General features: G+C 48.3%; 1 protein-coding gene across 1 annotated transcript in view; it reads left to right on the top strand.

Annotated features, from left to right (window-relative positions):
• DENND4C (DENN domain containing 4C) overlaps positions 1–25,336 on the top strand; it is a 1,503,495-nt gene that overhangs the window by 23,865 nt on the left and 1,454,294 nt on the right. The window lies entirely within an intron of this gene.

Below are 25,336 nucleotides of genomic sequence, written 5' to 3' on the forward strand. Positions count from 1 at the left end.
TCTCTCTTGCCAGTTTGCTCTCCTTGCAGCATGTATTGCTTCCCCCCTCCCATATCCCCGGTTCTTTCATCCCCCACCAGCCCACCGTGTTGCCTCCCTCACCTGCTTTGCAAAAACAACACTTTTGTGTGGTTGAATTTCATTTCCTAATCTGAGTTGGATAAGCAAATTTTAAAAATAGCGTCCATATCATTTTGAAGACTAGCACACGCATGGTGTGATGCAGCCCCCTTAATTTAGCTATGCACCTAGGCAGTGGAAAATAACACTAGAGGGTGAGCATAAAACCATCTGAAGCCAGACACTAAACCTAAAGTCATGTTTGCGACCCATGTCTTGATATCTACCCCCCTCCTCTCCCTCACCCCCCCCTCCCCCAACCACCATCCTTAATCGTTTGCTACATTTGACCTGCTCTACCTTAAGATATTACCAATGGTGACCACATTTTGCTTTTGACTTTGCTCGCAAGGTTCCACTTTCTTCACATATTGTAGGGCTGGAGAACATCATCACATCCTCTAATGCACAAGGGCTTAACTGAAGGCAGCAAAAGAGATACCTCAGTTTCTTCTACCACTTCCTGGGCTCTCGGCTTCAGGTTACAGATCACCAAATTCAAAGCCATGTGGTGGAGGGGCCCTGTTGGTTTCTATTTCTCAAGTCAAATTTTCAATGTTGGAGCACCTGTTTCCCTACTGGTTTTGTCTGCATGTATGTACTGAACATGTTCTGAAGTGGCCTCTGTGTTGCTTGGAACATCTCATGGGTTTCAGAATGCCTGGAAAGTTCAAATATCCTTCCAAACATTTGAGGGGAAAATTGTATTTGACTCTTGTCCTAAAAGTTTAACAAACACACAGATTGCTCTCTTTACTGAATACCATCCACATCCCCAGAGAGTTGACTCATGGCTCTTTGAGTCCTGGAGAGTGTTGCCTTCTGGCCTAAACACAACTACCCCTAGCTCTTAACCATGGAAATGGCTGCCTTTCTGTGACTGCACTAAGTCCTCTGCTACCACCTAACTAGACATGAGCTAGTCAAATCAAGGCTTGCCCTGCCTCAGACCTTAACTGATCTTTGGTTCCTTGTCATCTCCCCAAAATGTTCTATGATCTCCTCAGAGGGTATTCAGTTCCTTTGGGCGTTATGGGAATTCATTTTGCAAATGTCTACTGTCCCTCTGACAAAGTTTTGCATTGGTCAAAATGCTGGCCAGTTCTTGGAAATCATTGCCGTCTTGGTGGGAACGTTATTGAGGCTTCTGCGGCTAGTGTCATCTTGCATTGTTGGGGATGGGGAGGGATAAGTGTGTGAAGTCCACCCTTTCTAGTGATAAACCGGAGATGGTGACCCCATGCTTCCAACTTCTAACATGGGGCCTCTCTCACTTAACAGCTGCACTGTTGGTTGAAACTGATTCATGAGTTTTAGACGGGTCTCACTATGGGGATCCCTCAATTACTGTTTGGTGGGATGAATGGTGTAATTTGAAATATGCTGGAGCTGAAAGGAAAATGTGACTGCAAAGGTCTTTCTCACAGTGACTTATTCAAGGGTTTTCATGATCTGTATTTACTGCTCTATAATCCTCTCCCATATTTCAAACCGGAGGAACTCCTCTCCCTCTCCTGCCTGACAGTAGAAATTTGTTAGTAGACCATTCTCTAAGGGATGTATCTACTGGTCGCCGACATGGATGTCAACTCCCTAAAAGCAAGCAGCTTGAGTAGATGTATTCACACTCCCAAAGTTTAAAAATGTGTGCTCCACCAGAATTTCAGGTGCCATAAGATTTCCTGTACTTTGGACAGAGGCCCCTGAGTGATAGCTTAATGTTTAGTTTGAAAGGTTTTTACTGTATTCCTTCCCTCCAATCCCTTGGATTCATAGTTTTTCCTGAAGGTTGCAGACAATGCAGCATTCACCAGCATTCTGATTCCAGCCTAGCCTAAGTCTGGTTCTTTGACATACAGTATTGTCAGACCGATCACATCTGCATCTCAAATGGGAGGCAAATGCTGTAGACCTCCACTCCTCAATACTAGGACTAGAGTTCAGTGGCTGGTTCCTAAAAGTTAGTCCCTCCGCTTCCCTCGAATGTTCTGGGAGGTACCAGGAGGTCCTCCATTAGACTTTAGTACACAGCATGTAGCTAAGGTTATTTTATTTTTAACCCGTATACGGCGGCGGACGTTCCGCCGCGAGGCGGGTGTTCGCAGTGGGCGGGGCTGCGTTGGTCGTGCGCAGCACCCGGGTGGTAGTGCTCGCGTCGGCCGACGCGAGCACGCAACGGGTTAGGTATTAATGATTACAAAACATCTTAGTTGGTTTGTGGATGTTGCCCTTTTCTTTTCCCAGACATATTGAATTAACTGCAGAGTAGACTCTTATCTGTATGATTTATCTACCCTCTTTCAGGAGGTATGTGAACTGGCCAGTGTGAATCCTTTTCCGTTGCCGGCCAGTTAAATTAAAGTAAATCAGGCCAGTTTAATGAAAGTAAATCAGCTAGACGTGGTGCACCTGTTCAATCTTATTGGGTGTCTCTGTCTCTTGGATTTCAACATGCAGTTGACAATGATGAAACACAAAAGTTTTGAGCCCATGGCATTCAGCGCTTGCTGGGCTTCCGAACTGTGCTGCATGTTTCATCTAGGTAGAGTGGTTCTGAGGTCTTTCCCCTCCTTTTGTCCCCAGTAGGATGACTCAATTTCACTTGAAGTAGCAGGGTTTCCTCCTACATCTGTTTTCTGCACACACTGCTTCTATATGGGCTTCGGCAGGCGCATGCAGAACCTGTTCACTGATTAATAAGTTGCCCAGTGCTGCATTCCTTTACTCCTGGGTTCTCCAACGAGCAACTCGTGAGCTACTGGTATCAATCAATCAGGTTTTTTTAAAGCGCGCTACTCACCCCGTGAGGGTCTCAAGGCTCTGGGGGAAGGTGGGTGCAGCTCTGGTTTCAGTCCAGGAGCCAGGGCTTGAGGTTCTTCCTGAACATGTGCAGTGTCGGGGAGCGTCTGATAATTCCAGGTACCTGTAAGTAGCTTTCCTGTGTGCAGCCTAGTTAACTAAATTTGAAGCTTGTGCTTGGTTGAATTAATATATGTATACCAAAACTGAAAAGCATGTATTTCAAATTAAGATGTGCGTCTTTTCAGAACTCCTAAGCTGATGTATGGAGAAAAATGGCTGAACTTCCAATTTATGTTTAAAGGTGCTATTTTGAGTGAGAAAACATTTTTTTTTAACTAATATTAACTTTGTGTCATGGCTTTCCACTTCTGGCTGTTATGATTTACCAATGTAGGGGCATTCCACATTGACAAAGCATTTTCACATTACTGCTAGCAACCATACCTGATGCTCTGAGGTGATCACTGGTGGTAAAGTTGCATAGGATGGCCGCTAATGCATTTTTGTCTGATGTGGCCTATTACATCTCAAACAATATTGGTGGCTCTGGAGAATGTTAAAGACCATAAGTAGCTCTTATTACTGAAAAGGTTGGAGATGCCACTGTCTATTCTCCCCAGACTTTGAGAATTGGAGAGATGCCGTAAGAGAGACATGATCTCCTCGATGGATTGATGTCTTACTTACTGCTTTACTGATTGTATCAAAACAGCCATTTGCTCATTTACTTTTATCGTTACATTTTCTTTATTAACTGTATAGCCATGCTAAGATGGGAATGCTTTGCCTGTGGTCGACTTTTTCACAAAGAATGTGCCATGAGTATTTCGTGAATAGTAAGTTTTGAATGCAATGAAACCAATTATTGGAGAAAAATTAAAGAATGTGGGCGAGCTAGGAAATAGGAGTACTTTTATGCTATTCCGCTGCTCTTAAACTTGAGGCCCTCTCCCCTAATTAACACACAGAGGACACAGGGATTGATGAGATGGTGTAGAAGTACGTTAAATAAATAAACGAGCTCCAATTAGCTCTTTTTTTTTTTTTTTTTTTTTTTTAGGACTAAATCTCTTTATTGCATTTGAAGTCAGACTTGCACACGCCTACAGCAAGAGGCCAGCAAGGTCGCTGCAACCTCTACCAGCGACTTATCAACCTTGTTGGATGCTCTGACTAAGGAGCAGGAGTTCATTACGTAATTTGGGACTGGGCACAAATGTAGATGTCGCTAAATTCCCAAAGTCTGCTTTACTTTCTACAAACGTTGAACAGTCGTTTGAGAATGAATGTATGATAAATCAGAGTTAAGGCAGTTCTTTTCCTTTGTGTGTGGGCGTCTCTGTTAGCTATTAATGACGGTAAAAAGCCAAAATAGAATCGTAGTGCTTCACCTCTCACCATGGATGAAAAGTTTAAAACAGTGCAGCATTGCAAAAGAGCGAAATAATGTACTTAATAATGTACTTACTTAATAATGTACTTACTTAATAATGTACTTACTTAATAATGTACTTAATAATGTACTTACTTTATAATGTAATCTTACCTGCTGCGGTCCTCGCACAAGGTAATTAAGTGCCAGATTGTCTTACTAATGAATGGTAGAATTAATCTAGAAGGAAAAAGTATAGATTTGGCTGCAAATGTGCAGCGAGTACAAACTAATAAAATCCGAAATATTACATATTGCTTCAGGGATTGCAGGCTGTTCTGTGTACAGTACCAGCGTGTTTGTTTTGCATGGTTTTTTAGGGCTCGCATATCCCATTCCACAAGGAATGTATAGGGGTGAATTTTAGTGGGCAAAATAAGTCCTCAAACGATTGGGCGGATTTCCGACAGTTCACGTGAACACAAGCACGCGCTTTTCCCTCGCTCCCGACCCGAGCTTCACTTCAAAGGGCTCCCCCACCCACTGCTTCACACTTCACGACCGCCAGGCCGTGTCTCGCATTTCTCCTCCCCCCCCCCCCCTCCCCACAGCAATGCCAAGAGCTTATTTCTAAGTGGGGGTATTTTAATTCTTTTTAATTTTCTGGCTACTCCCTTGCAAACACACATGACAATGTTTCCAACTGTGGAAGAGTTGCTTCAGCCCCCCACTTCGATCAACCTATTGTGTTCTACTACATATTATATGTCAGCGCCTGTTACCATTATAACCGGGAGTGTCTTTCCGATAAATGCAGCAGCCGGGCAGATATAAATATGGCGCTGCTGGTGGAGAGAGGGCTATTGACCGCACACCTCGAGCGAGATAATGGCTCGAGTGAGTGCCCACATCCAGCAAGGAGGCGGTTAAAGCTGGAGGAAGCGATAATTCTCAGAGAAAGAAGATGCACCAACACCTCCCCCCCCCTTGGCCCTTTACCCGTCTCACAGACACCAATTACGTCGGGCAAGGAACGCCTGGAATGTGCTTGGGTTTCCTTCCAGTCAGCACTAGTCTCTTCAGGTCACCAGCGAGTCGTCACCTCCGCCGCCAGCTTTGGAAAAATCTTCTCATACCGAGATCGTTAGCCGGTGAGGTCACCCGGAAGCGCTTCAGGGGGTTCCAGGGACTGTCACTGCCCTGGGGGTCTCTAGAAAGTGTTTTCTCACCTCTGCTTCTTGTAAAGCGCTTTGATGCCTTCGGGCCACGTCCGTGCAAAATAAAATTGCAACAATAAAATAAAAATCCCTGCCTTTTGCCGCCGTCACTACCTCTACCATTTCACATCAAATCCATTGCCACCGTGACCTTCTGTGAACTTTTCGTCCAAACTTGTGCCAAATATCCACACCAACCTAATAAACCCCTTATCAGAGGTGTCTCACAATTACACTCACGCACACTTCGTGTAGGCCTCTCGAGGTCCAACTGGCATGCTATATATCAACAATACTATAGTACTGTGTAATATGACACATAAAACAAAGGATATGCCATCATGTAAAACTTTCTGACTTAACAGGGTGCATCTCCGTTCCATGGTCGCACCCATCTATAAATATTGCATGTCCTAATATGTCACATCAGTTGTGTACCCCTTTGCTCTGCCGTGTCTTGCATAATAGTGAGCATCCCATGGCCTAGCTAGAGTGCGCTTTAAATCCTAAATGTAAGGACACAACAATTACCAGCCTGTGAGGGATGTATGACGTTACAACGCATGCATTCACAACGCATGCCATCACAACGCAACTTTTACCCCGCTGGTGCCATTACAACGCATTCCATTACAACGCATGGCATTACAACGTAGGTGCTATTACAACGTAAGTATAGGTAAGTATTTTTTTTTGCATCACTCAGCACCACCACAGCACCACTCAGCATCACTCAGCACCACCACAGCACCACTCAGCACCACCACAGCATCACTCAGCACCACCCCAGCACCACATTATCACTCAGCACCACCACAGCACACTCAGCACCACTCGGCACGACCACAGCACCACTCGGCACCACCACAGCACCACTCGACAGCACCACTCAGCACCACCACAGCATCACTCAGGGCCTCCACAGCATCACTCAGGGCCTCCACAGCATCACTCAGGGCCTCCACAGCATCACTCAGGGCCTCCACAGCATCACTCAGCACCACCCCAGCACCACATTATCACTCAGCACCACCACAGCACACTCAGCACCACTCGGCACCACCACAGCACCACTCGGCACCACCACAGCACCACTCGACAGCACCACTCAGCACCACCACAGCATCACTCAGGGCCTCCACAGCATCACTCAGGGCCTCCACAGCATCACTCAGGGCCTCCACAGCATCACTCAGGGCCTCCACAGCATCACTCAGGGCCTCCACAGCATCACTCAGGGCCTCCACAGCATCACTCGGGGCCTCCACAGCATCGCCCGGGGCCTCCACTGCATCGCCCGGGGCCTCCACTGCATCGCCCGGGGCCTCCACTGCATCGCCCGGGGCCTCCACTGCATCGCCCGGGGCCTCCACTGCATCGCCCGGGGCCTCCACTGCATCGCCCGGGGCCTCCACTGCATCGCCCGGGGCCTCCACTGCATCGCCCGGGGCCTCCACTGCATCGCCCGGGGCCTCCACTGCATCGCCCGGGGCCTCCACTGCATCGCCCGGGGCCTCCACTGCATCGCCCGGGGCCTCCACTGCATCGCCCGGGGCCTCCACTGCATCGCCCGGGGCCTCCACTGCATCACTCACCCGGGGCTGGGGCCTCCACAGCATCACTCACCCGGGGCTGGGGCCTCCACAGCATCACTCACCCGGGGCTGGGGCCTCCACAGCATCACTCACCCGGGGCTGGGGCCTCCACAGCATCACTCACCCGGGGCTGGGGCCTCCACAGCATCACTCACCCGGGGCTGGGGCCTCCACAGCATCACTCACCCGGGGCTGGGGCCTCCACAGCATCACTCACCCGGGGCTGGGGCCTCCACAGCATCACTCACCCGGGGCTGGGGCCTCCACAGCATCACTCACCCGGGGCTGGGGCCTCCACAACATCACTCGGGGCACCACAACATCACTATGCGCTACCACTGCATCAATATGTGCAACCATTCAACAATAACTGGTTCAAATATGTTCTCTCAATGTTTCAAGCTTTATTACAAATGTCACAAAAAGATGTTAATATTTCACTTCTGTTCTTGGATTTTCGTCACAATAAAATACACTGAACATAATCTTCACAAAAGTTATTTACAAAAGTTTAAGCTAATGCCATCATAAATTACAATCACTTTTATTTAAGTATTATTTAAAAAAATTAAAAGCCATTGTTATTTTTAATATCAATGAATCTAAGTCCCGTAAATACAAAACATGTTGCATTACAAATGCTATAGGTGTCACATTTGCGAAAGTTATAACTATTGGCATAGTAAATGACAAAGCTATTAATTTAGCTTTTTTCAAAACCAACACATAAATAAAATAATTGTCATTTACAAGACCAATAGCTCAAACTTTCCTAATGCGAGACCTATTGCATTGCAAATGCTTGTTTGAGGATGTGTTTGTCTTGTCTCTGTAGAGGATATGCTGTGTACTGAATGTCACGAGCCTACCACCAAACTACTGAGAGCCTACCAACAAACACTGAACGGACAGGTCGTTGAATTTTCCTTGAAGCAAGCAGTGCTACACGCTGTCACATGTGCCTGACTGCAGAGTGTGTGGACGAGCCGTACGTTTTCTGAGACCAATTTAAAGAATCAGCCTGCTAGAGTTTTTATAAATTATTTATATAGCTGCTGTCCGGTTTTTTTTGGTGACAGAATGCCCCTAAAGCGAGTCTCCTCCATTCCCATGATCACATGATAACACTGAATCATAGTTCTTCATATGCTTGTTGACTTGCTCAAGAATGTTGTCACACGTTTTGAGTGTGATTATAATGTAAGAATTATATAAGCTGCCCTCAGGGAGTTGACAGCAGAATGTGAAAAACATAGTTATTTCTATGCAACATATGGGTCTGTTTAGTTGAATTTGTTTGATGTTTTTTAAAATGGTTGTTTTTCATCTTTGTTTATTAATAGATGTGGCTTTTTGCCACAATATAGTACTTTATACGTGCTAGGTTAGGGTAAATGGAAGGCTGCAAGGAAGAGATATGTTTGAAGTAGAGTCCCGACTTTTATGGGATTCCAGGAAATACCAGAAATTTCTACTGTAAATCCACTGTACGAATGTTGATTGTCTGCTTCTCAGACAGTCTGCCGTGGTATGTTTGAAATGTGCTCCTGCAGAATTCATCTTATTTTTCTCCAAAAGTAAATTGTTTTTCTCTGTTGTGCAGTCACCACTTTCCACACACGCCACAACATTTGGGGGCATTCCCTTCCAATTAAGACATTCAAAGCGCAGTCCAGTCACTCCTTTTTTAAGGTCGAGCCTAGCAACAGGGCGCGTGCAATGCTTGCTCTGCGAGGCATGCTGTAATCGAGTATGCCGTGGGCGCCCCGCCCAAAGGTTTAATTGGCTTTCTTGTCTTTCATAAAGACTGGCTTCCGATTCCTTATGAGGCTTGTTAGACCCTCCTGGGTACCTCCTTGTCACCATTTGTTACCGCCCATGAGGCCTGAACCTTTTACTTGGCTTGTTACAGTCTGCTTTATCTAGTAGGTAAGTACTATTTTATTTATTGACACTAATGGAGACCATGATGGCTGCTTTGTTGTGTTTGCATGCTGAGCGCGGTGCCCGCTTCAGGTACACCACACTTTGTTTTATTATTTTTATTTTAACTTTACTACTGAGCACTGCCCCCGTTCCAGGGACACCGTGTTCAGTTTTATTAATATTTTTTCTTTAACCTTCCTACTGAGCGCCTACTGAGCGCGGCACCCGCTTCATGGACCCCGCGCTCTGCAATGGGTATTGCATTTACGGGACTTTGGACTGTTGGCATTGTAAATGACCATGCCTTTTAATTTTTAGGTCGAGCCTAGCGCAGCGCGCATGCCCTGCTCTAGCAGAGGGCCTCTTGGAATCACTCCAGACTTTGGTAAACTCGTGCGTGTGGCTTTTTATTTTTCACATTCTATTGACATTTTTGTGTGGCTTTCAAAAATGAATGCACGCAATTGACCAAAGGCGGGAGCATGTCCTACCTCTTCTTAAAAGGTTCACTCCCATGACCTTTTGCTGTCGGGAGCGCACAGTGGCGCGCAGGCTGGCAGCTGCATTCCTTCTGGGTCATGTGCTTTCACTTTTGCTTGTTTTGTTCTGATGTCGATCGCTCATGACTGAGTTTTAGAGAGATCCCGCGACCTTTGGTTCCAACATGTGAAAGCCATTTTCAGCTGATGCTGCTAAATCCATTCAGCCGCCTTTGATGTCGCCCACATGTGGTTGCTCTGAGCAGCCTTTATGAACCGAGAACTATCTGGAAACAATTACCCAACCTTGCAACTGGTGTAGATTCACGTGAGTTGGAAAAAGATGCAATTGTTTTCATTGCGCCCAGTTGTAACTTTGTTAGACAAATAGTAACGTCAATATGGCATATTAAAACGAAGTGTATAGCTTTTTATTTTAATTTTATGTTGCATTTATCAAGCTCTGATCCGCTGCTACCATGTAGTAATATTAAGGTTGCTGTGTTTTGCTTTTGCATCGTTTCGGGTTTGCAAGGATTAATTGGCACTTTAACAAGGCATGTATTTTTTGGCATGGGGGTAACAGGATAGGAGGCCCACAATATATGCTTGTTTTTTTTTTGCCTCTGCTTGCGTGCCTTCCTACACCACCTCCCGCCTGTTGCTGCCTTTAATTCTCTTACATTGTCTGCAGTGGTGAAGGCCGGGGGCACATAATGCCCCAAAATGACCCCCACCCCCCAGCACACATATTAAAATCCTGAGCCTTTCCGGAAAAGACCGGCAAAGATGCAGTAATCTTTGGTAGCACTTTATAGTTTACGGCAATACCTCTTGTGCAACTCCATTTTGCTCAAGTCCAATTCATAACATTAGCTGTTTTCCATCAGTTATGGAGGGTATTCGAAGAAAAAACCCTTACAACTTGATACCATACTTGCACCTTTTGTACTGCACAGAAGGCATGTGTGCCCTGTTTATTATTTACTTTCAGTAAATAGTTCTTACCACAGTTTTAAAAACAATGTCACGTACCTCCACTATAAGGTGAAAGAGCTAGAGGCTTAAAGGAATTTATTGATTTTCTGTTAGTAAGATTCTGGGTGTACTAAGTTTCAAGGAAGTATGTACTGTGGTAATGCAACTTAGTGCACCCAGCTCTGTATATTCCTATCCTGGAACCTCTAGTGATGGCCTGTGGTAGTGCAACATAGTTCGTCCAGCGCTGTACATTCCTATCCGGGACCCTCTAGTTATGGCCTGTGGTAGTGTACCGTAGCTCTCCCTGTGCTGACACTGGTTCTACAGGAACCTCGAACTATCCGTGGTACTGCACCTTTGAGCTCCCAGGGATAGTGAAAGGACACAGGGCGTTCTAGCAGGATTGGATTGGGATAAAAAAAAAAAACCCGGGCACACAAAAAAAAGTGGCCCACATTTGCATATTGCCTTTTCACAAAACACTGTTTCGGCAAAATGTTATTAAAAAAACGGTGGCGGGGGTTAAAGATGCACAGATTCGTTTACACTGATGAAACACACCTGAAAACAAGTGAGGCTACTTTTGCTCAGGCCTCCTACCCCCGCTCAATATACATATAGATATATATATTAATGGGCCGGCCCAGCGAGAGAAAAGGAGTGACTCCTCTGCCAGTAGGCAAAAGGGAGGTAATGGACGCCCATCTGCCTCCAGAAAGGCCACTCTGGCACCCACTGGTCTGTTGGCGGCATCCAACAATGCAGAAACTACCCAAATCGCCCCCCATGCTGCTAAAAAAAAAAAATGCAGCCCACAGCTGCAATTAGGATACCGGCCCCTCTGGCATTGCCCCATTGCCCGCTTTACCAATCCGACACTGTGCTCTAGTAATAAGCTCTGGTCCTGCTTCTTGTGTAGCCAGCATAATCTATAGAAACTTACACCCTGGTCTGTTGTCTTTACTGGGAGGGAGCGTTGCTAAGTAATGGATATAAGAACTGGAAAAGGAAGAAAAAGAAATGTACCTACAGTGTTCTGACACTTGGTACCTGGTACTCCCTTATTCTGCCTTGGATGAATGAAAGGCAGCGTCAAGCAGAACGATCGCTACTATACGTTTCTCTTTCAACCAATCTCTACAATCGGTAAATAAGAAATTGTTCACTGGTGTGTTATTTCTGGTCTCCCTTGCAACATGAGATATGTGTACAACTTTACAATTCCTGGTGGCACAACACCCAGGATAATATGCTGTATGACTAAACACTTATAAGGCCCCAAAGGCGAGACTTATTCACTATGCCAATGCTTGTTGTATTGTTGCACTTGCGTGCACAGAAAAGGGCCCCACAAGAACCAAAACTGGATGTTGCTAGACCTGTTTTGTTGATGCAGCGTAACCTGACTCCTTCACATATTTTTCTTTTTTTCCTGTGCTTGGGATGTCTAGCACATTTTTATATAACATGTGTTTGCACTAGAAAAATATACATCGTTTAGCATGCAGGTTTAGAAAGAATAAAACAAGCATTTGCAATGCAATAGGTCTTGCATTATTAAACTTTGAGCTATTGGCATTGTAAATGACAATGCCTTTTATTCATTTGTTTTTAAAACCTGCAATCGGTGCATAAACATGCAGTGTGAACGTTTGGTCCTTGCTTACGATGAGCAAGGCTGGCAGTAAAAGAGACTGCCAGCCTTGCTTCTTATAAGCATGGACTATACGTTCAAAGCGCTTGTTTACGCACCAATGCAAATGAATAAAAGGCATTGTCATTCACAATGCCAATAGCTCAAACTAATAATGCGAGACCTGTTGCATTGTAAATTCTTGTTTTTTAAATGCATCCATCACATCTGCTAAGTACAGATAAGCCAACAGGGGAGCAAGTATGATGCCCTGTTTAAAGCCCTGGTCCGTAAAGAGCTTCTCTGATACCACCCTTTCTCGGATTAGGAGTACCCTTACCCATGTTCTCATGTACAGTGAAGTGATAGCAGTCAGCAAAGGCAAAGATATTTCCCATTTTAGAAGTTTTTGCCATAGTCTCCCTTTTTCAATGCTATCAAAAGCTATTTCTAAGTCAATAAAGGAAGCTTACAGTGTTACATTTCGGTGCAGTTGATGTTAGAAGATAACTAACACTCCTTTTAATTATACTATCTCTCCATTTTCCTTTTCCATCCAACTAACAGACTCGCATGTCCACTACTCAAATTAATTCATATTTCCTTATACTAATTCACCACTAATCTTTTTTGGATTCCGGAGTAAAGTGATATTCTCCGAAAAGCGCTTCAACACCTCATCAAGGGTAGTAAGCGCTATATGAATACAATTACAATACAATCCGGGCTCCCCTTGAAAAACTGCAAATACAGATGTCAGCTATGGGGCATATTTGTGGCGTTGCCAGCAGCTGCTGTTAACTAGCAGCTGGCCAGGCTGATTAAAATTACCTCGGAGTTGGTGGCAGCTGGATTAAGAGAAGGATGAAACCATGGCCAGCTGATGCATTTTATTACAGCCATACTTTATTATGTGTAAGCACAGACGTGTTTTTCAAACTGGAGGAAGCAGGGGCGGGAGTCAGGCAGGCAGACAGACATTTGGGAGAGGGTGGTGGGGGCTCCTTGGACACATTCGTACTGCCTTGTACACCACAAGAAAGGGCGTCCCCTTCAAACCTGGATAATACACACTTAACATTTATCCATCTTGCAGGGTGTCCTTTGGAGGTGAAATCAAGGTTCACGTGAGGTTGGGATTGGAGCTGTGCTTTCGTAGAGGAGCAGAAACTTTAAACATGCTTATTTCAAAGTGGAATACTCATCTAAAACAGTTTCTATTGATTGAAGACTGAAAATCAATGATTACGAGTAAAATATAGCAGCAAAATTTGAAAATCTATGACGCAATATCCTGGGGGGTTCTGAATAGTGAACTTCTGTAATTAACTATACATAGATGAAATTGCTCTCCTGATAAATCTTCACTTGTGAGGTCACACACACAGGAATAGCAAAACAGCCCTATGCAACTCTCCACAACAGCACACGAAATCCTGAAACCAAGGCAGCTTGCTATTTAGCAATACTAGTATGCAAGGAACATGCAGTTGCAGTACACTAAAAAAATACATAGCACTTGTTTATTCAGTAGTCCTCTGTGGTTGGATACATACATAAATTACATCAATCAACTACGGTCCTCTAGAACAACGTGAGCGAAAAAATGTGATCATGCCGTTTGCTGAGTTTATAGTTACAACTAAGAGAGAAATAATAACAGCAATGTTCACAACAGGAATCTTGCACGAGCCTATCCGTTATCAACTTGAAGGCTTTGCACTGCCCTCAGAGAGGCCTTAGTGGTACCACCCACGCCAAATCTCATGTTGTTTGGAGGAAGGCCGGTGTGGAGCTTGAATGCAGTTCTAGTCAGCAGGTTATTCATTCACCACATTTGTAGCCCCAGGTGACGGCAGAGAAATAGAATTGGGGGTTAAAAGAGTAGAGACGAGAGTGTCCAGTTGGCAGCTCAGGGGGCTGAACCCCGTACACCCGGTGCACTCAGTAAAGGCGGCGAATAACCGCAGCTGGCTCAGCCAGCCAGTACGACGAGCACTAGGGCCCCTGTGAGGCAGAAGGCCCCTGGAGTCGGATGGACACAGAAACCGCACCCCAAATATTCACTGTCTTACTGTCAGCATGTGTATACCATAGCAGTATGAGGAGCTGGAGTCAGCGAAGGGTGAAATCTCTGGTGGGAGGGCCTGGCACCCTGTAAGGTATACCAGGTCTTCCTGAACTCAGTTTTGCACAAGCGCAGGCTACACACCCACCTTTTATACAAGCAGCTAGAGGCCGTCCAGTTCGTAAATGGTGCTATTAAAGGAAGTGCCGGGAAGGAGATAAGAGGAATGTAATCGTGGGCACACAGTGCTCCTACGCAAGGACTCCCCTATTGTTACTCATAGAGTTCTTACGGTGCCTCGAAGGCACAAGCCTTACATAAAAGCGCTCACTTCCTGGTGATGACACATTAAGAGCTCGTTGAGCACAAGCGTGAGGGCTTCGGATAATCAGCACGGTCAGCATGTGTATACCATAGCTGGTAGGAGACGTACAAAAGGAAAGAAGAACCGGAAGACAGCAGAACACTAGTGACGGGAGAACAGGGAAACAAGACGTCAGCGCTTCGCCGTGAAATGGACCCCCCTCCCCCCCCCCCCCCCCCCCGGAAAAAACCCCGCGAGTGGTGAGCGCGCCACTGCAAGACATATGTCTTCAATTATCGTGCCCGTGTCTGGTCGAAATAATTAACAGACACCTATAGGCCATAGGCGGAGCTACGGGACCGCCTATGCCCTATTGCGTGTTCTGTTAAAAAAACAGCACGCACGCAAAGCCCAATCAAAATGGATCTAGGAAATGCACACGCACGAGCTGTGTGGAATTTCAAGGTCCATTTTTAAACCCCTACAAAAGGGCTTTTCACTTCGCGAGCCCTAAAAATGCATTAAAGTGTCCTCAGTAGCTACATGTAAGGAGCTGGAATCAAAAAGGTTGCTTAACGAAAGCACCTTGCTGGAAAAAATGCAAGGAACAATTGCTGTGTTTACAGATTATCAAACCACACTAAAAAGGGTGGTGTAATTATGGTGATTTACAAAAAAACCCACATTTTTATAGCACATCTCTTACCCGAAACAAAGCCTAAACGCGGTTTGAAAACACAATTGCACTCTTAATGCAGCCAATACAACATTAAAACACAAATTAAAAACTCGAGAAAAAAAATAAAATGGTAAATAAAAATATCAAACCGAATACATTGAAGTTACTCAGGTCAGATACACAAACTTCTCCAATATTACACCTTCCCTGTAAATGTAATAATAGAGAACACGTTACCAGTCTTTTCCGGAAGTTGGAAATGTCTCCGACCATCTGGGTAGGACAGGGGAAGAGTATCGCAGGCAGATTTCTTTGTTTGTTATTGTTTGCTCTTCTGCTTTTAGTAAAGCTCTTGACAACTCTTTGATTTTCAAGCCACCCATAATCTGAAGTTTGTACGCAAATATAGCGAGTGGTGTACCAGGTCAGATGTCTGGAGGAAATACGGTACAAATTTCGCTTTTTGATGGGCGTGGATTAATTTTGCTGTGATAATGTGTTTTTCTCTTTTGAGCGATGCATTTTGGTAAATTTTGTGATACAAAGTTAAGAGTGCGAACCTTCAGCCGCATCTCGTCTGCCTATTTCTCTACTAGCTACAATGTTGTAGATACTGCTGACTTTCCCTTGTACCTAGTCCATGGGTAAAATATGTCGTTACTCGAATAGGATTACACCTATTTGGTGTAATGTTCCGATTTTATCAAATTAAGTAAAACGTTATTGCTTAATCCTGAGAGTATACAGTTGGCAGATTTCCATGAGTATTTGCATGAGTATTCATTCATTCATGCGAAAGTGTATCCGGCATGCCTTATTGGTTTGTAAAGTGAAACTAAAGTGCATTTCACTTGCACCAGTAAACCTTTTTTTCTCTCTCCAAGGACAAAATGTTTTCCCTACTGAAACACCACTTCTACAATATATAGGGCATAGTGATGTTACCTTTAGGTTTACGGCGGCACTTAACTGGAATAAGCATACAAATCTTATAAAAGTGAGAAATTATCTGTGAAAGTTTAGGGGAACCCTCAAACCTGTGAGTGTGACCCTACTTTGGCTGTGTTGATGTAGCGAGAAATAAATTCCGAGTCCTAGATTACCTAACTTGAACATTTCAGTATATAGCTGAACATTTTGGTTTAAGAAATTCCCACTCACGAACAGGACTGCACCATTCTGATTCTGTGAGTGAGGAATTGGCTTTGTTCTTAGAAAATGCTCCTACTTGTGCACCTCACTGGTATTCAGCAGCACAAATATGTATTTAAAATAGGGATTTCTATGATTGTCTTCTAAAGTTATTGTTAAAAATGCCACACATGTCGTTTCCTCTAATCAGCAGGAGCTGCATGTTTGGGGGCAACATTAACTTAGGATGGTGGCAGACTGATTTCATGCACACCCCAGGATATGTTGTCCCTTGGACTAGCTAATTCGCAGTGCCACCGTTATCCCACCAAACCTAAACGGGGGTGAACCGTTCTGGCAACCACCGAACATGACAACTCTGTTCCCTTAGGAACCGTGGTGACAGACTTCCAACTTCTTGCTCAGTCACTCGTGCTCTCTTTCGCTCAGAGAAATATACAAACAATACACAGAGGGGCGTTTTCACTATATATTGCACCTTAGTGATTATTACATAGAATACATGGGCTGCGATGATTAATAGACAGATGCAGACAAAGGATATACTGAATTGCAGAACTGTGAACAAAATGAATAGCCAAACCATTTTGTTGACACAACTTAAATATGCATACATATTAAATAGTACAATTATGTAGCACACTCTTACAATATGAAACCCTAACCTATGTGTCTTGGGTACAGATGTTTTTTTTGCCAAGAAGCCGGCTCCTGGATGATCTGATCCCATTACCGGATGGGTGAGAATGTAAGACCCTGCCATGGTCACGAGCTGGGCACCCCTCACGGAGATGTTCGTCAGCTGCTAGGCTAAAGCTTCAGCATGGGGGGACCACAGAAGTGTCTCCTTTCATTATGTTATGAAATAAGGTTATATATAAAAAATGGTATCCCTGCCTCGAGCAGAGATTGTAAGCAGCATGCCACTGTTTGTATTTCACGGATAGCTGCGTTGCCGCATGGACATAATATTAAAGCACATTTGTATCAGGCACGTGAAGGCCATGTCTAATGTCAAGGCAGTGTGATAGTGTGCTCACGAAGTGTTCCGTGTCAGCAAGGCCAGTGTTTCCAAGAAACTAGTCTAAAAGTCACAAATGCAAATGTGTGCTAAAGGTTGATGTGGCAAAGAAAAGGCCACTTTATGAAAGGAACCGTGTGTATGTAAAAATGGTACAAATTTCTACAGGGCCTAACTCTGGCACATGACACCACAGCTCTTGGCAAAATACATCCTTGTATTCATTTTATGTTGTACAATGGAATACCTCTTTAAAAAGACTGTCGTGGAAAATGCTCGCCTGCATAATCTCAACATTGCGTATAAACTATATCTGCATCTCAACATACAAAAGTTTTTCTTTGTAAATGCTTAGCATGCCTATTGTTTTTTTTACCGATGTTTGCTTTGCAGTGAAATTCTTTCATTAATGTCGCTCAGCTGTGGTGTTGCTTTTGAGTGGTGCAGCCTGATGGTGGGCTGTCTTTCTTAAACTACTTAGGTGTAAGCAAAGTGTAACGTGAGGCAAGTGCTGTCTCCATATTAGGATGAAGAGAGTTGATCAGAAATCCTAGAGATGCTAAGAGCATTGCTACTGAAGCCACATCCTTTGTCTCAATTTACATGGAATTAGTAAGGAAGAGTGTCAGCTCAAACTCTGCATCAGGTTTTGGTGGAATGGCATACTCTTTGTTCATAAAAACCTCACTGCTATCATCTTCTTGACAGTCTTGTCTTTCTGTCCTACAGCTACCTCACACTAGGGGTTCCAACTTTTAAAGAAAAACTATGTTGGTCTCATGTTGGTGTTTTGGAATGTGTAGTACTTAATTTTGTTTATTTTATGTTTAAAGTATTTTATTCAGCATGACACACCAAGGCAAATACACATCATCATAGAACAACCTATGTTCGCGGGAAAGACCCAATGTTCGTAGAAAGCTATTAGGCATAGGCCACACATGGTAATCCAGCCTAGCAATAGAGAGGGTGCATAAACCTAGTGTGACATAATATTTTAATACAAATACTACCCCCCACCCCAACTTCCAGTCCCCCCAACCCAACGTCCGCCCCACCCCCCCACCCGTCGTCCAGTGCACAATCATCATCTAGTATGTACCTCAAGGCCGTAGGTCACAAGGAAGGGGAGTCCCGTACCAATTCACCGGTCGGTTGTCGGTGGGCTTGTTAGCCGCAGGAGGCGGAGATATCTCGGACAGGTGAGTTCTCTGAACTCCGTGAGCAATAAGGAATGAAACGGCTGCCAGAGTTCGTTAAATTGTGCTACGTCTCCAGCCACTACAAGCGACAGCTTTTCCATATCCAGCACATGCCACAATCTGTGGAGCCAGCCTGTGATGGTGGGCGGTGTGACAGTGCGCCAGTGTATCAGAATATTCTGGACAGCAGAGCCTAGGGCGATGGCGATCTGCCTACCTCTTCTGGACCTGAGGGGATACATTAAATCATTTGGGAGTCCTAATAGGGTATATGCGGGGAAGCGCGGGAGTTCTATACCAAAGTGGGAGTCTATTTCGTCCAGCACTTCCTTCCAGTAAGTGGCCAGAAGAGGGCAGTCCCACAGAATGTGCGTAAGCGTACCCCGATGTCCACACCCCCGCCAGCATGTGTCCGCCTTACTGCGGTCGAACTCGTGTATCCTCTCAGACGTGTAGTACCAATGTGTGGAGACTTTGGTGAATGTGTCAGTGAGGCCCATATGATAAGCTGAGTGACGCGCCCTATAGGAGATGTGGTCCCACTCCTTGGGACTCAGTGTTCGCCCGAGTTCCCGCTCCCATCTCTCCCTCCCGGGGTTGTGAAAGTGTGTTGAGGGTAGTTGTAAAAACCTATATAAATCCGTGATTAGTTTCGAGTCCGATGTACGAGACAACAGCCATCTCTCATACGGTGAGAAGAGCCTATCCGCAGTTTCTCTCGCTTGCGGCTGGAGAGCCCAGTGTCGGGCCTGCATATAGCGGTGCCTCTCGGTCTCGGGGAGAGAGAATTCCTGGCGGAACTGCGTGAACGGGATGACCCCTTCGGGCCCATACAGATGACATAAAGCTCTACATCCTGCCTGCCGCCAATGTGTGAAAGCTCCCTTCTCCATTCCGGGAGTAAAAGCCGGGTTGTCTACCAACGGCGAGAGCGGCGACTGAAACGAGGTAAGGTCATACTTAAGGCAAGTAGCGTCCCAAACCCGCAGAGGCACCCTGGTGACAAAGGAGGCGTAAAGATTCCTAGGCCGATGGGACCGGTGCAAAAACGGTACCTCTTGCAGCGGCCGATCTGCCACTGCTTGGTCCTGGAATAGCCAATGCTTATCCGACTCCCACCTGCACCATTCTACAAAATACCGCAATTGTGTCGCTTGAAAGTATTTACGGAAGTCGGGGATACCCAGACCTCCTGCTTCAGGAGACAAAAGGGAGAGGGCCCTGCGTAGTCTGGGTTTTTTCCCTTGCCAAATGAAGCGCACCACATCCGACTGTAGCTGTGGGATCGACCCAGCCGGAGGCTGAAGCGGCAGAGCCCTAAACAGGTAAAGAACCTGCGGCAAAATCGTCATTTTTATGGCTGCGATCCTTCCCATCCAGGAGAGTATGCCGCGGTTCCACCGGCCAAGTTCCTCCCTGATCTTCGCCCCCAAGGCCGTGTAGTTAGCCGAAACCATAGCCGGTAATGTGGGCGCTATCTTAATCCCCAGATACGGTACCGTCTCCGAAGACCAAAGCAAAGGGAATCTGGTCTGTAGGTATGCCCTGGTGGCCGAGTCTAGGGAGATATCCAAAGCCACCGACTTCCCCACATTCATCCTAAAGCCTGAGACCGTGCCAAATGCGTCCAGTTCCTCCATACAAGCTGGCAAGGCTGTCCGGGGCGTGGCTAACGTAAAGATGACATCGTCCGCGTAGAGGCTAATCGCATGGGTAAAGCCACCCATCCGTATCCCTTCCACCGCTGGGTTAGCCCTCACCCTCTGAGCGAACGGCTCCATGTATAAAGCAAAGAGCAAGGGTGAAAGTGGACAACCTTGCCTAGTGCCTCTCTCAATGGTGAAGGCCGCGGAAGTGTGTCCGTTCACGCGGACCACGGCTGTTGGCTCTTTGTAGCAATTGAGGATCATGGAGCGAAACTTCTCTCCAATGCCCGCCTTCACCAGCACCTGTTCTAAAAAGGGCCAATGTACTCGGTCGAACGCCTTCTCCGCGTCAACCGCTAGCATCATTCGCTCTCCAGGGATCCGAGAAGCCTTCTCCAGCAGGTGGACCACCCGCTTTGTGTTGTCGACCGTCTGCCTCCCTGGGACAAAGCCCGCTTGATCCGGGTCAATGAGACGGGGCAAGTGGGGCGCCAGGCGACTGGCCAGGATCCCGGTGTAGAGTTTTAAATCTACGTTCAAGAGGGATATCGGTCTGTAGGACCCACAGTATTTCGGGTCCTTCCCTGGCTTAGGGATGACCGTGATGGAGGCCCTCAGAAGATCAGACGGGATGGCTCCAGGTTCCGCGAATGAGTTGAAAAGGCGGGCGAGGATAGGAGCTAACGACGTACAAAACGTCTTATAAAAAAGGGCGGAGTTGCCGTCCGGGCCCGGCGCTTTACCATGTTTGAGTTTGGCAATGGCCGACACCACCTCCTCTATTCCAATGTTCCTATTCAGGTGGTCCGCCTGCAGGGGTTCCAGGGACGGCAAGGTGACCGATTTCAAATAGGAGGCCGTAGCCGTTGCGTCCGCCAGATCGCCAGCGTAGAGGTTCCCGTAGAACCCTCGGAACACGGCTGAGATACGGGCATCGTCTGTCTCCAGACCTCCCATGGGATCGGAGATCTCCTTCACCACTTGGCTCTGTCGGGCAACCCGGAGTCTATTGGCTAGCAGCTTACCACTACGATCACCCCCCGTGTAAAAGGCGTGACGCAGCCGGAGAGCCGCGTATTCTGCCCGGTCCATATCCAAGGCCGCCAAAAGTTTCCTTGCCTCTTTAAGCTGCCGCCAACTCCTCTGCGCCCCCGTCCTACGATGAATCAACTCGAGCTCCCGAACCCTATCCGTAAGCTCCTCCCTCTTGGCCCTTCGTTCTTTGTTGTCAGCAGCGGAGATTGACAAAAATTCCCCCCTGAGGACAGCCTTCAATGCTGCCCACTGCGTGGCCCGGGTGGTATCGGCGTTATCATTGTGAGCCATATAGTCCCGAAGCACTTCTTCAATACGATCCACCACCATCTTCTTATGTAGCAAAGTATCCCGGAGGCGCCAAGTCCTCGAGGGTTGAGTGGCAGGGGGCAGACACAACGAAGCCTCCACCGGAGCGTGGTCCGATAAAGATAGTACTCCCATGGCCACTGAAGAGACCAACGCCTGCACCGGTGAAGTGACTAAAAGATGATCGAGCCTCGCATAGGTCTTGTGCGCATGAGAATAATACGAGTAGTCCCTGTCCGTGGGGTGCATGCGACGCCAGAGGTCCAGGAGATCTACCTCTGCAAGCCGTGCCTTACAGCAGGCCGAGAATTCCCCGACCTGCGGAGAGCGCTGCGCCGATCTATTCACGGCAGAGTCGAAGACCATATTAAAATCCCCTCCGAGGATAATGTGTCTGTCTGGCGAAGCAGTGATATCTTCCACTGCCGACTGCAGGAAACGTTCCTGCTTGTCATTGGGGCTATAGAGGGAGCCGATCGTGAACGTAAGTCCCCCCATTCTGAACCTGTGCGCCAGCAACCTGCCCTTCTGCTCAGTGAACTTGTGGAGATGTTCCCCCTTAAAATGTCTGGCCACCAAAATCGCTACCCCTGCAGTCTTGGTGGCGCAAGAGGAAAAGAACTGTATCGGGAATTTGTGTGAGCGCAGTCTGTGCATGTCCTGCAGTAGTAGGTGCGTTTCCTGAAGAAGGCGTATGTCCGCTTGAGCATTTTCCAGCAGGGAAAGCACTGCCCGTCTCTTGACCGGGTTGTTCAAACCCCGGACATTCAAGGTCACAACTTTAAAAGTGTAGGGAGGCATAGTGGATAGTGTACGTGGGAGCGTGGTCACTCTGTGTGAAGGTCATGGAAGGTGTGTGCGTCTCCCCCCCCAACCCAGGTCCCTGTTAGGGCAACTGCTGCGCGCGGCTGAATCCAACGCGCCCTCATGCTGCGCAGCGCACCATCCAACCCATCCCCCCCTCTCTGCATGGCCATCTCGTCCCCACCCGGCCAAAACGATGTAAAGAAAAACAGCGAAAGTAACAAATGCCTGCCTGGTGCACTGGTCGACCTCTGCCCCCACACCCAACTCCCGGGTCCCACCCCAACATTCCCATACCCCAACTAAACCCCCCCCCCCTCCCCCAAAACCCCACCCCTTTCTCCCCACAACCCGTTCCAAAGGAACCAATGTCCAAGTCCGGCCCATAACGGACAAGTCTATGGAAAGTCACAAAAGTGGACGTACAGCCACCACGCAACCCCCCCTAACCCCCCCCCCTCCCCCCGGCCCCCAAACCTGCAATTTCAAGAAGGCGATGTCGATCTCCCCCCGGAGCTTTCTTTAAGCGGTCAGTGCAACGCCACCGGTCGCCGTGTCTCTAGCCACTTCTCTCACTGCATTATCCATCTCCGCTCGGATAGTAGGCGAGTCAGGCCTCGCCAAAGAAGCTGAATCCCGGCAGCCAGGGACCGATTGCCAGCCGTCTCTTGTGACGCGTCGACGGCGCGGGGTGGGCGCGTCTTCATCAGTTGCAGTGATGCCCAAGACCGCACAGGTGTCCTGAAGGGAGCGCAGTTGATGCAATGTGCCATTCCATCGGAAAATGAGGCGAAACGGGTGGCCCCAAGAGTACTGAGTGTCGTGCTCTCGTAGAAAGTAAGTCGCAATTTTAAAGGACTTGCGTTTCTGTAGTGTGACCACAGAGAGATCCTGAAAGAGGGCCACCCGGTGACCCCTGAACTCCACAGAAGGCTTGGTCCGGGCCACCCGGAGGATCCTCTCCTTTAAGGGGTAGTCCGGTAAGTAGGCCAAAAGGTCGGGAGGGGGCGCTGGTGATCTGCGCCGCGGGCCCACTCTATGCGCCCTGTCGATTCTAACAAGAAAGTCGGTCGGCTCACCCAATATTTCCCTGAACAGATCCTGCAGGTAGGCCGCAGCGTCTTCCTCTTCCTCTCCGAGAGGCACACCCCGGACACGAATGTTGTTCCTCCTGGAACGGTTCTCGAGATCCTCCACGTGCGATTGAAGATCGATTTGTTGGTCCCGAAGCCGTATCACTTCTTGTTGAAGCTGCGTGAGTTCCTCATCTCGGGCGTGTCCGGCCTCCTCCACTGTAGCCACCCTCTCTCCCAGGCCATCGACCTCCCTCCGTATTTGTCGGACCTCCCCCGCAACTTCCTGCTTAAGTGTCTGAAAGTCCTCGCGGAGGGTGCTAAACAAGGATTCTAGAAAGGACCTGGTGACCGGCGGCTCCCCTCCACCTGCCCCCTGGGAGCTGCTCGACTGTCCTGGGGAGTGCTGTCCTCGGTCTTGTCGCGCTGCGCCCCTGCTCAGCATATCCGGTAGGGTGCGGTCACCCTTCTTGTTCCCCTTATTGCCGGCCATTCTGAACAATATTCCGGAGTCTGCAAACACCACTGGGAATACCAGAGAACGCCGTGCCACTGGACCACCAGGCAGTCGGCCAGCCCCAGTCTCCTGAGGTTCCTGCGCCCTTATGCCGTCTCCAGATGCCTGTTCTGTCCCAATCCGGCCAGCCCCCGTGGGCAGGCTCCAGGCGCTGGGCCCGACCGTAGGCAATGATGGGGAGGTGGTCCACCGGAGCCCTGCACCACTCCTCCGAAAATCCCAGACCACCACCAGGCCCGCCGACCCCTCCTAGGGCCACGCCAATGTCTTCCGCCACCACTCGGACCGGGTGGGGGCAGGACCTCACACTCAGAGGCCGAGTATATCCCAAAGGCTATTGAGGCCCACCGCCGTCTCGCTGTGCCACTGCGCCACTAATAATCTTGACCAGCCACCTACCAGATCGGCCGGCCGGCGTCGGTTCCCCCAAGGAATATCGTGAGAGGGCCGGGTGGGTACGCTTCCACCTCCGCCTCCGAGGCCTGCACCACACTAGCAACTCAGGGTCCTCAGCTGTGGCGTCGCATTGCCTCCCTCGCCAACAGACCACGCAATCCTCAAGCTCCCAGTCAGACGTGCTCCTCACCTCTCCGGCTTGGTAGGGGCAGGGGGAAGGGCCCCAATCCCCCCCGCAGAGCTGCTCACAGTCTCCAGTAGGCCTCCGTGTCAGAGCACCCCCCCTTGGCGTGAGGGCCGGCAGCGAATCACCCCCGGTGCATGTCCACTATGCTCCAGTCACAATTCTCCCAGATTCGCCCCTGGGCACCGGAGAGGCAGCGCTGGTCCTCTGTTTGTGCGCCCCTCCTCCAATTCACTCAGGCCTTCTGTGAAGGAAGCCGGTGCCTCGCGTAGGTTAGCTGCCCGACGGCCGCCGGGGACGTAGTCGGCCTCGAGCGGTCACACCTTCCTGGGAGTGGGTTTCCGTCACCGCCGGGCCGCCGGGGAGGGCCGCCACTGAACTTTCCTCGAGTCCCACCAAGCCCGGGAACTCACCCTGCGCCACCCGGCTCTTCCTCCCGGCCGCGATTCGGCCTTGTTACGCATTCGGTCCCGGCCCGGACCCTCAGCCGCCCGAGTCTCCGCCTGCGAGGGATATTGTGCCTGGCTCCTCACAGGTGTCCGCCAGCCCCGGCAGGGGTTCTCCGCTCCGGTCCGGGTCGAATCTGGCACCCCAGGGCAGCTCCCCGGGCCCAGCCAACTCTGCCTGGCGAGCTCGACACCACTTCCGGCCGGACTCGAAGGCCGTCTCCTATCCCGGCACAGCTTCCGGAGCTCCTCAATGGCGTCCCCAAGGCTCGTTGCTTTTCGGGGTGAGACTCCTGAGTTCCCCACACCTTCCGCTGCCGATAGATCGCAGCGTGGGGGGAGATCAGCAGCACTGCAATAGTTTAGGGGCCCGGG

Source organism: Lissotriton vulgaris, unplaced genomic scaffold (assembly GCF_964263255.1).
Source record: "Lissotriton vulgaris unplaced genomic scaffold, aLisVul1.2 SCAFFOLD_247, whole genome shotgun sequence".
NCBI classification, from domain to species: domain Eukaryota; kingdom Metazoa; phylum Chordata; class Amphibia; order Caudata; family Salamandridae; genus Lissotriton; species Lissotriton vulgaris.